This window comes from Panthera tigris, chromosome C1, assembly GCF_018350195.1.
Source record: "Panthera tigris isolate Pti1 chromosome C1, P.tigris_Pti1_mat1.1, whole genome shotgun sequence".
Taxonomy (NCBI): Eukaryota; Metazoa; Chordata; class Mammalia; order Carnivora; family Felidae; genus Panthera; species Panthera tigris.
Window position 1 is genome coordinate 22,379,234 of NC_056667.1, and position 10,248 is coordinate 22,389,481.

General features: G+C 54.1%; 1 long non-coding RNA gene across 1 annotated transcript; it reads right to left on the minus strand.

Annotated features, from left to right (window-relative positions):
* Nucleotides 1-5,586: 5,586 nt before the first annotated feature.
* On the minus strand, nt 5,587-8,693 carry LOC122241243. Its single transcript, XR_006221277.1, has 3 exons — nt 8,446-8,693; nt 6,391-6,681; nt 5,587-5,903 (listed from the first exon to the last, which is right to left on the minus strand). It is a non-coding gene; the product is annotated as an uncharacterized LOC122241243 (long non-coding RNA).
* Nucleotides 8,694-10,248: the final 1,555 nt, after the last annotated feature.

Consider the following 10,248-nt stretch of genomic DNA (forward strand, 5'->3'; position numbering starts at 1 on the left):
TTTCCCAGCCTGTCTATACCAACTCTGCAGTACCCAGGGCTTCTCTGCCACATCCAGGCCAGGCCCCCGTCACTGCTCCCCTGCGCCTTGGGGTGCCTCTTTGCGGTCCTGCGGCTCCCACTCTCTTGCCCTCAACCACCCCTTCTCCACACGGCCGCGAGAGGGCGCCCTACAAGCATAAGTCAATGCTGTGTCTTGGGGTCCTATGGCACGTGTCCGGAAGTCCCTTCCTGGCCTGAAAGCCAAGGGCAGTCTGGCTGCGCCCGTCTCTACAGCATCACCACCCGCCACGTTCCCCCCATTCAAGGTGGTCAAGCCACACGGGCCTTTCTTCTGCCACTCGAACCTCTGAGCCTTTGCCTATGTTGTTCCCTCCGCCTGGAACGTCGTCCAGGGCATCTCACCTGGCTGGCTCCTATGTGGCGGTCATGTCTGTGCAAAGAAGTGTCACTTCCTCCGGGAAGCTCACTCAACAAGGTGGGTCCCCTGTGGCCCTCATCACATTGTAGCTGATTATTTATACAGTTACTGCTTTCACGTCAGCCTGTCCTTTATGACTGGAGACCCCGCAGGGCACGGACTGTGTCTGCCTTAGTCACCCCGCACCCCGGAACCTGGCTCCGTACTTGGTACACGGCAGGAGCGTGAGCGTACTGGGGTCCCAGCCTGTCCAGGGCCCCGGGAGGCAGGAGGACCTTGTGGGTGGAGGAAGGGAGTGATAAGGATAGGGGACGTGGGCCCGCGGGCCCCGAGGGATGCCAGCGGGGTCTCCCTGCTCTGCTCACAGCTGCCTGGGTGGTCGGGATGGAGCCAGAAGCCCCACATCTCCGTGGACAAGGTCCGGCATGCACAGTTGTGACTAATCAGGTCCCAAGCCCTGCTAACATGGCAGGGCGACTGGACCACTAGGAACGTCCCCCACAGATGCTCTGTTGGCTAAGGTGCGGAGTCACTGTGACCTCAGTCTCCTGCCCTTTCCCAGAGCATCTGGGACAGTCTGGCTCCAACCTCAGCCTGCCCACGACTTGCATCTCTGCTCACAGCCTGAATGGAAAGTGCCTCGTGAGCGTCCCTGGTTTTATACTAAGTGGTCTCTGATTTTTGGGGGGAGCTCTTGGCCCCTGTTCCTAGACAGATATCTTTGGGGCCTCGGTCCCCAGGGCTGGATGGTAAAATACCACGGAAAAAGCTCTCCTAGCAGAGAGTTAATGAAAATGGTCCATTACAAACTAAATGGAACTAACTGTTAGCTAAAAAATAATTCGGCTAAATGACTTTCATCTCATCTCCCTGTAATCACGCCCATGCACGTCTGCCTCTGCCTCCTTTCCTCTCCCTGCCTCCCCCCTTCACGATGCCGCTTTTCCTGCCTTTTTTTTTTTTTAGTTTTTTTTTAACGTTTTATTTATTTTTGAGACAGAGAGAGACAGAGCTTGAGCGGGGGAGGGGCAGAGAGAGAGGGAGACACAGAATCCGAGGCAGGCTCCAGGCTCCAGGCTCCGAGCTGTCAGCACAGAGCCTGACGCGGGGCTTGAACCCCCAAACCGCGAGATCATGACCGGAGCCAAAGTCGGTCGGTCAACCGACTGAGCCACCCAGGCGCCCCTGCTTTTCTTGTCTCTTATTCTTCTTTTCTGCCTAACAGGAGACGACATTTACAACAACATCATTTTCATGAAGATTTGCAGGGAAAGACGGGCACAAACCCCCGCAGAGCTGACCATGTGGCTTCTTTCACAGGAAGCAAAGAAACCATTTTGCAAATCGCAAAAAAAAAAAAAAAAAAGTCATTGGAGCCTAGAACACTGTTAAAGTCAGTTACCGCTGGGGATGGAGAAGAGGTGGCCTGGGGCCAAAGGGGGTCCAAACAAGGGGCCCGCCCCACGTCTCCCCAGCTGTCCGCCTCATTCCTTCCCTCCAGCCTCATATCCCGCAGTCTCCCCTCCCTGACCTGACCCTGAGCTGCACCCTGAACCTTAGAAAGCTCATAATCACAATACGTAATGTCTATTGAGAACACGGTATGTCCCAGATGCTGAATTGAGTACTTTAAATTAGAAGTGCCTTATGCATTCACCCCACATATCATTTACATATTCTCTTTTCCTCCGTTCACTGGGCATTTACCCAATGCCGCCGTAGTCAAGACACCGTGGTGAGAAGCGAACCAGTATTTACCGAGCCGCCATTATCTCAGTTTACCCCTCCAGTGATCCCTTCCGACGGTCAAGGAAGCGGGCTCATGGTTCGGGCTGAGGTTCACACCGCCTCTGTTCTGGGTCTTGTGGGCACCCAGCGAGGGTCGAGCAGAGAGCGAGCCCTCTCATCCGCGTCCGTCCTACCTGTATGGGGTTCCCGCTCTGCCCAGGGGACGGTATTGCTGTTGCCACGGCTGTGACTGTCATAACGACAGGCACAGCTACACCGCCTTGCAGAGCCCGCCCTGTGACTGGCACTGTGCACCTGCTCCCGTGATGACCTTTCGCCCGCAGTAACCTTGCGAGGCAAGACTCGATCCTGGAGACAGATATGAATCTTCCGTCTTCGAGGCTAAGGATTTGCCCAGGCCTCCAGCAGGCCGGCGGCCGGACCAGGAAGTGATCCCAACACCTTTGCCAGCCTCACACACCGGGATGTGCGATTTCAAGAAAGGCAGGAAGGCCACATCTGCCAGATGAATGGGGAAGCTGAGGAATCTGGCCGCAGGAGGAAGCATGAAACACAAGAGCAGGGAAGCCAAGATGAAACTTGACAGAGAGGGGGGCGGCCAGGGCAACCAGGTCAGTTTCAAGTTCCTTAAGTTCCGAAGGACCGCCTGGAGCCAGTCCCCGCCCCTGTTATTCTCTGCTTAAAGTGAACGGACAGTTTCCCTGTTACTTACAAGGAACCCTGACTCGATGCCAAGGAAACCTGTTTATTTTTAAAATCTGCATTAAAACAAAACAAAAAAAAGCTCAGAGAGCCCTCATAAATATCAGAAAGGAAGTTTTTGCAAACCTTTATGGAAAGAAAACTTGCAATCTGGACACACACTTGTTTAACAAGTGATAATTAACTGCTGACAATATAATTTCAGCCTGTTTTTCATAGAAAGGTAATCAAGACAGCCTGGGGAGTGCAGCCTCATGTGCGGAGCTCAGCCCCTCTGCCCACAGCTGCGGAGATGGCCTTGAGGGTCCCTGCTCCCTGCCAGGTGGGGTCTGGACCCCAGAGGTGGCACTGGTATTTCATACCCTGGGCTTTCTGGTCCTCACAGACCCCCAGGAAGGTCTCAGAAGGCGGCTGAAGCAGCTCTTCTCTCACCATGGGACTGTCCTCTCCTGTAGATGTCCTAGTCCCACGTATGCCTGGTACCGACCGCAATTTCGGGAGAGGGGGACACTCCTGTCCCTGCAGCTTCTGCCAGGCCTTGATCCGACAGGGCGCCGGGCCCATCCCCCAGTTGACAGAGAGGAAACCGGGGCTCCGAAAGGTGGAGTCACTTGCTCAAGGCCACACAGCTGGTGAGGAGCCAGAAGGTGATGTGAACTCTGACCTGCCTGACTCTCATCCCCGACTCCCTTTCTCTGGTGATCTCGACCGTTCTTGCTTGAGTTTCCTCATCTGTGAGTTGGGGGTAACACTAACACTCTCCTTATGAGGACATTTGAGGAGGAAATAAGCTGATACATACATCTATACGATGTGTATGTATATATATGTGTATGATGTATATGATGTATAGATATGTATAGATGTAGATATCGTATAGATGTATATATCGTATATATACACATCATATATATGTATATGCCATATATATATACACACATATCATATATATGTATATATCACATATATATGATATGTGTGTTGTGTATATATATATACATATATATATATATATACACAACACACATATATGTATTTATACACACAACTCTCAGAATAGTGCCTGGCCCTTAACACATGTTAACTATAATGCATATTAATTATTATTATTAATAATCATATAAAAATCATATCAACAAAATATTGATGTTATTATCAGTCCCTTATTATCATATAAATAATAGTAACCACAATATCAGCTGCGTACAGATATACTAGGTCAACTTCTTCCCTCCAACCAACCACAGGCCATTGGCTCCGACCCCTTTCATGGTCGCTGTATCCCTGTGGGACTCTGTCCAGATCCCCAGCACCCATTTATGAGGGCAACTGAAAGAAACGGCACGATGCTGAGTGTAGGGGAGGAATTGCTTCCCGGGCCCTGAAGGTCTGGGTCCTCTGAGGACAGACGTGTGCATCGTCTCCTGGCTGCCATGGTCAAGCCCCATGTCTCTGACCCGTACTCAGCTGTGCCTGCAGTGACTCACTGGGACGTTTGGACATTTCTGTACCCGTTTCTTTCCCCTGGGTCTTCCTTGTGATCCTCAGAATTTATGCCGCTTCCATTCTCCCCCATCATACCAGCTACCCGGAACCACTCACTGCTCCCAGAACATTCCATACCCTTTCGCATCTCTGGCTCCCCTGCCTGGAGAACCTTTCCCTCCATTTCCCACCTGAGTAAATTGGATGCTCCGAGGCCCGCCTTGAGCCCAGGTCTGTCTGCCCTGACTGAGCATGGATGGGACAGAGGCTCTGGACCCTCTTCCTCAGGCAGTACTACGTGCCCAGTTCAGCACGCCGGCCTGTGTGATCTCAGTCTTCACATCACCCTCAAGGTGGGCTTTATTATCTCTATTTTCCAGCTAGGGCCCAGGGAGGAGAACTGACTTGCTCTAAGTTACACATCTAGAAAGTGCCAGAGCCCAGGTGGAGACGCATGTCTGGCCAACCCCAAACCCTAGGCTACGGATACGGCCCCAGGCTGCCTCCTTTCCACTTTCGGGTCACGCGAATCCAGATGGTTCCTCCCCTAAAAGCAGCAGGGTATGGTGCCCGTGAATTCCCACTCTATTTGTCATTGATCCAGGCCTCGGGCCTGAAAGTTCACAGCTTTGCCACACAAGCCCAGGCACATGTGGACGTGGGAAGAAACTGCTCAAACACATCCTTGTGGACACTTGTGAGTTCCGCAAGAGGTTAGTGAGCACATCCATTGTACTCCAAATCTGTGTCCACACCCCAGGCCCACGTACTGAGTCCTGATCCATATATCCAGCTGCCTCCTGGACCCTTGCCCTTGGATGCCCCATGGGGTCCTCAGACTCAGTGAGCCCAGATGGGTCTGGGGTGAGTGGGGCAGGAGACGGACCCAACCTAGAGGCTGGGTTCTGACTCCTGCTTCTGAAAGCCTTTTCCCTACAAAATCTAGAAATATTTGATCAAAGCCAGGGACAAGCAAATATTTGAACAAGCAGGGACATCCCCAGGGAGTGGAGAAGAAACGACAAGCTGGGTGATAAGCAAGGGTCAACTGGGCTGGGAGCGAGGCTGTGGATTCCGGTGACCCTACGACTCGGGCGTCCCCCTCTCAACAGGGATAGATGAGGTCTTGTGCCCATGGGACCCCGTGAGTTGGGTATTCAGTCTCCAAACAGAGCTGGGATTTTTGAAGTGTTATGTCTCCAGCGGAAGAGTGTATTAGAAACAGATTCAACTGGGAGGATGTAGGGGATGGAAGGGAATCTTGTCTGTCTCTGGACTCCGGGTAGAGCTATAATAACACAGAGTTCTCCTGGGAATTTGTAAACACGGGCCGGCACCTTCCCTGGTCGTAATAGTTTTAATTCACTTTGCAAGTTTGATTTCTGGAAAGAGATGCCAAGGAACTAAGTCATGATTGGATCCAGCTTGATGGTACTTCTGGAGCGTCTGAAAAAGCCAATCCAGAATAATTCAGTATGCCCACGTCCTCCGCTCAGGCTATACGAGATTCCCGCAGAGAAGGCCCCGACGAAGAGGAGCTTGCAAACCTAAAGTCCAAAAGAAATGGAATATCCTACGTGAGAGGAAGCAGACAAAAATAGAAAGATTAATTCCAAGAACCTCAAGTAATAGAATGATTCCAGGGGGAGACTCTAATACGAACATGCTTAAAATAAAGATATGACAGAAAGAATCTACAGATGAGGTTTCCTCATCTGCAAACTGGAGACAATAGGGCAGTTTGCTAACGGGTTCTCTAGTGCATTCCATAGAGGGGCTGCCGGGGGGATCAGCACAGTGAGCCCCGTGGGGGAGGGGGCTGCTGTTACCATTGTCACAGCCCTCTGTGCCAGGCGCCCTCCCAGCCTTCGAGACAGGTGTCACTGCCATGTCACTTTACTGATGAGGACACAGGCCAAGCGGGGAGAACCTTCCTGGGGTCACGCGGCTGGGAACGGCCGAACCTGGACACAAACTCGGGTCCTCTGACCCTGAAGCCACTGGTGGATTGTGACTCTGCATAGCTGACCTCACCTTTCTGGGCCTCGATTTCCTGATCTGCACATTGTGGGTGCACAGGGGGGTCGTGGCTGGGATGAAGCACGGAAGCCCTCGACACTGTGCCCGCCACCGGGTGACCGGCCAGTGGGTGCTGTTATCGCCTGCGTCATACGGACAAGGAGCCTGAGGCTTAGACAGGCCAAGGGCTGGCAGGGCCTCACCGATCTGTGCGAACCTTGTAGACATCGGGTCCTGGGCTGGATCGTGAGCTCCGGGAGGGAGGACTTGTCTGTCTGTTTCACTGACTTCTATCTGGGGCCAGGCCTGGGGAATGAATGAACAAATAACGAATGAATGAATAAATGAATGAAGTATTTGTGAGTCCTACTCCCGTTATTCCCATAAGAATGTTCTTCATGCCCAGGGGTTTCCCCAACAGGAAGCGGCTCTGAGAAGCCTTGTGGCCACAGACACAGGCAAGCCTTCCTTCAGGACAAAGGAGGCCACCTGAAACCCAGCCCTATTCTTACCTTTCCCACTGATCGCTGCCTGACACATTCTATATCTTCATCCCTTATGATCTGTGTTCCCCAGCCCATCACCGTCTCCATGGGGTCAGGGACTTTGTTCATTGCTGGGTCTCATGGTTGGTGCTCAGTGACATCCGTTGGGCTGTTGAAGCGATGTCACTGCTCTGAGTCTCAATTTCCCCCGTGTGCCCAGCAGGGAGATAGCATCCCCTACAGTCACTGTGGGGACGTAATGAGACCGCCCGTCTGGTCCTTACTGTGGGGCGACGCATGGAGGACGAGTGACGGCCCTCCCCGCTTTGCAACCAGGGACCTCATGTAAGAAACGGATTCTACGGACAATGCGGGGTGAGCATCTTCTTTTTTTTTTTTTTTTTTTCTCTTTTCTTCTTTGGTGATAAAGCTTTCTGCAGTCAAGCTTTGTTTTGTCAGGAGAATAAGAGATTATCACACTGGCTGAAGCAGTCCACTGAGGACATTTCCAAGGGGACCAAGAGGCGAGAAGCGTCTCTCCCAGGACGCCCCCTGCTTTATCTCTGCTCCTCACACAGTCGATGACAGCGGCGACACGTCTGGGATGTTTCCAGGGCCCCACGCTGCACCCGCGTTCTTGCACTTACACCTGTGAGAGAGACGCCCCCTCCCGCTCCAGAGATGAGGAGTCGGAGGTCTGGTAGGTGAAGTGCAACCTACCCACGGATGTGGCCGAGCTCACACTCAAACCCAGGTCTGCTTGACTCTGAAGCCCTGTTCTTTGTTCCTTAAATACTCAGAACCCCCTACTCACTTAACTATTGAAGGATTGGCTCTAACCAGGGGTTAATGCATCATATGAAAAGGATATTTTAATGTCTATGTTTAATTATTGATCTTTTTCATAGGAGCCACCTCTATTTTCCTTCTCGTGTTAGAACTTCTTCCTTGATCTCTAAGAGTGGTTCGTTAATGCTTAGGGATGATTTGAAGAACGGAGCAAACCAGAAGCAAACCATGCAGCTGCCTGTCTGGTTGCTGGTGTCCTTGGGGGTGTCCTTGGCTGCCTTGGGAAGGTGAGCAGGGATCCCTCGATCCGGTTCCTGGTGACCCTGCTGGGGCTGCCCCCTGGGAGACTGGACTTGCTGTGGGAGAGCAGAGGGGGTGCAGACGAGTCTGAGCCAGGCTGGTCCCGCCGGGCAGAGCCGGGCAGGTGACCGGCAGGGATGGTCACTGGATCTCCCTGCCCGACACCATCAACTGAGATGGGAGGCAGGAAGGTCCTGGAACTGGTGGAGGGTCCTACGGTGATGGACCCCAAGCTAACTCATGGTCATGTGATTCCCTGGGCACCCCAAGGGTCACCTCCGGGTTCCTGAGCCCCTGGATAAGCCGACTCAACCTGGCTACACAGCACTGACTGTGGGCTCTCGTGTCTGCTCCTTGGTGCTTTGGGGATGGAGTCCACAATCTGCACGGTGCTCAGGCCCTTTGTGATCAGCTCCCACCGCCCTCTTAGGCTGGTCTTGCCCACCCCCCCCCCCCCGCCACGGCTAATTGGAGGAGGGGGTTGGCTGTTACCTACCCAAACGGTCGGAGGGTCAGACACAGACAAGGGCTTTCCTTTACATCTGAAGGTGGGACCCAGTTAGGTGTGGTTTCCAACGCCTTGGAGAGAAGACAGCCCGAGTGAGCCGGGCTACTTAGGAAGGCAGACTTCTGGAAGCAGGCAGAAATTCCCCGCTCACAGGTGCCGACAGCCCTCAGGCCACAGGAGCAGCAGGGTCAAAGTGAGTCTTCTGGCCGGGGGTCACCGTCCAGTTCTTCCAGACCCACGAGCTGACCCCGGTCACTGGCGGGTCGGGGCAGTGGAGACAGGAGACGAGATGCCCCCTCGGGCGCTCTTCCTTAGGGGAGAGCCCCTGGGCCCCTGGTCAGAGCCCTGGCGCTCGCGTCCCGCACAGTCACGCAGTTGTCCCATGCGGTCCCTCCGTCTCAGGCTCCGGATGTTAGAAGGAGAGGGGGCGCACGGGGGTGCGGGGTGGGGTAGAGGGGCTCAGATGCGAGACTGCGGAGAAGTAAAGGGAAGCAGTGATACCTGGAGAGACTCAGACAGGCTCCCTGAGGACAGCGGGGAGGGGCCGTCTGCTTATCAAACCTCCTTGTCCTGCAAGGGACTCCAGGCCGCTTGTAAAAGCCGCTGGCGCGGTGGGATCCGGCCGGCCCTCCCACCAGCGTTTGCTGAGCACCTGCTGTGTGCTGAGCACCTGCTGTGCACAGACGGGTCCCGTCTTCCGTCTGGTGGGGGAGAAGCGCAGGTCAGGAGGAGCCCCCGTTTCTCTGCTGAGGACGAGCCCTGCTGGGGATCGGGGGGGTGGGCAGTGACTGACTCTGACCCTGACCCGGGTCTCCGGTGAGAGCGCCCGGGCGCCCAGGAGGGTGGGGATTTGGAGAACCCTCTCCACCTCACGGGACAGGTAAGCGAGGCCCAGGTGGGGGCGTGACTTGACTGCCGTCCTGGACCCAGGTTCCCCCAAACCTGAGTCCACAGCATCACCGGCCCAGGGGTCTCAGGACCGTCACGGCACTGCCTCTCCTCATCCCCGGGCCGCTCAGCAAAGTCTCCCACGTCGACATTAACGACACCTCCCGGAGGTTAATTTGTAAGGAGACAGTGAAAATGTTATTTAAGTAGCGATTATTAAAGTCATGCCGGGGGGTTGCCACATAATAAGTACTTCTCTGTGACCTCATTGTGAGGACAGTGTAGCAGTTTCCATTTAGCCCTGGGCACCGAAGCCACTTAGTCCCAGGGAGTGGCCCGCCCCGCCCCGTGGCATCATCGATAATACTGGCTTAATAATGTTTTCATTAAACCCAAACCGAAGTCACTTTAGGACACTTCTGGAAGAGGAACGCGCTGGTTTCCCTGGCCCCAGTGCCTGAGTGGACACCCCTTCCTCAGCGCGGGGGGTTTTCTGCTCTCCAGACCACTCCCTCTCCCGTGCAGCTGGGACGCCTGGAGCCCCGTGTCCCCTGACACACGCAGACGCCTCATCTGCTTGTTTCTTTTATTTCCCATCACTCATCCCTTCGCTCGCCTTTCAGGGTTTTCTCGTTCATGTGTTGTGCTAATTCGTTCCTTGCTTCGCTCTGCGGTCCGCTCATCCCAACTGCCACCACGTGTCCTCTCCGTCCCTCCTTCCTTCCACCGCCCGCCCGCGCACTTAGCTCTTCAAGGTCCCAAGGGGCCTCCTTCCTCCTCCTCACCTGCCTCGTGTTGGGTCCTTCCTTCACTCGTTCCTGAACGTGCTCACTCGTGTGTCTGCTCCCCAGCTCATGTGGTTTCTACTCGACCCGTTCATCCATGCATCGTCTGACAAAACCA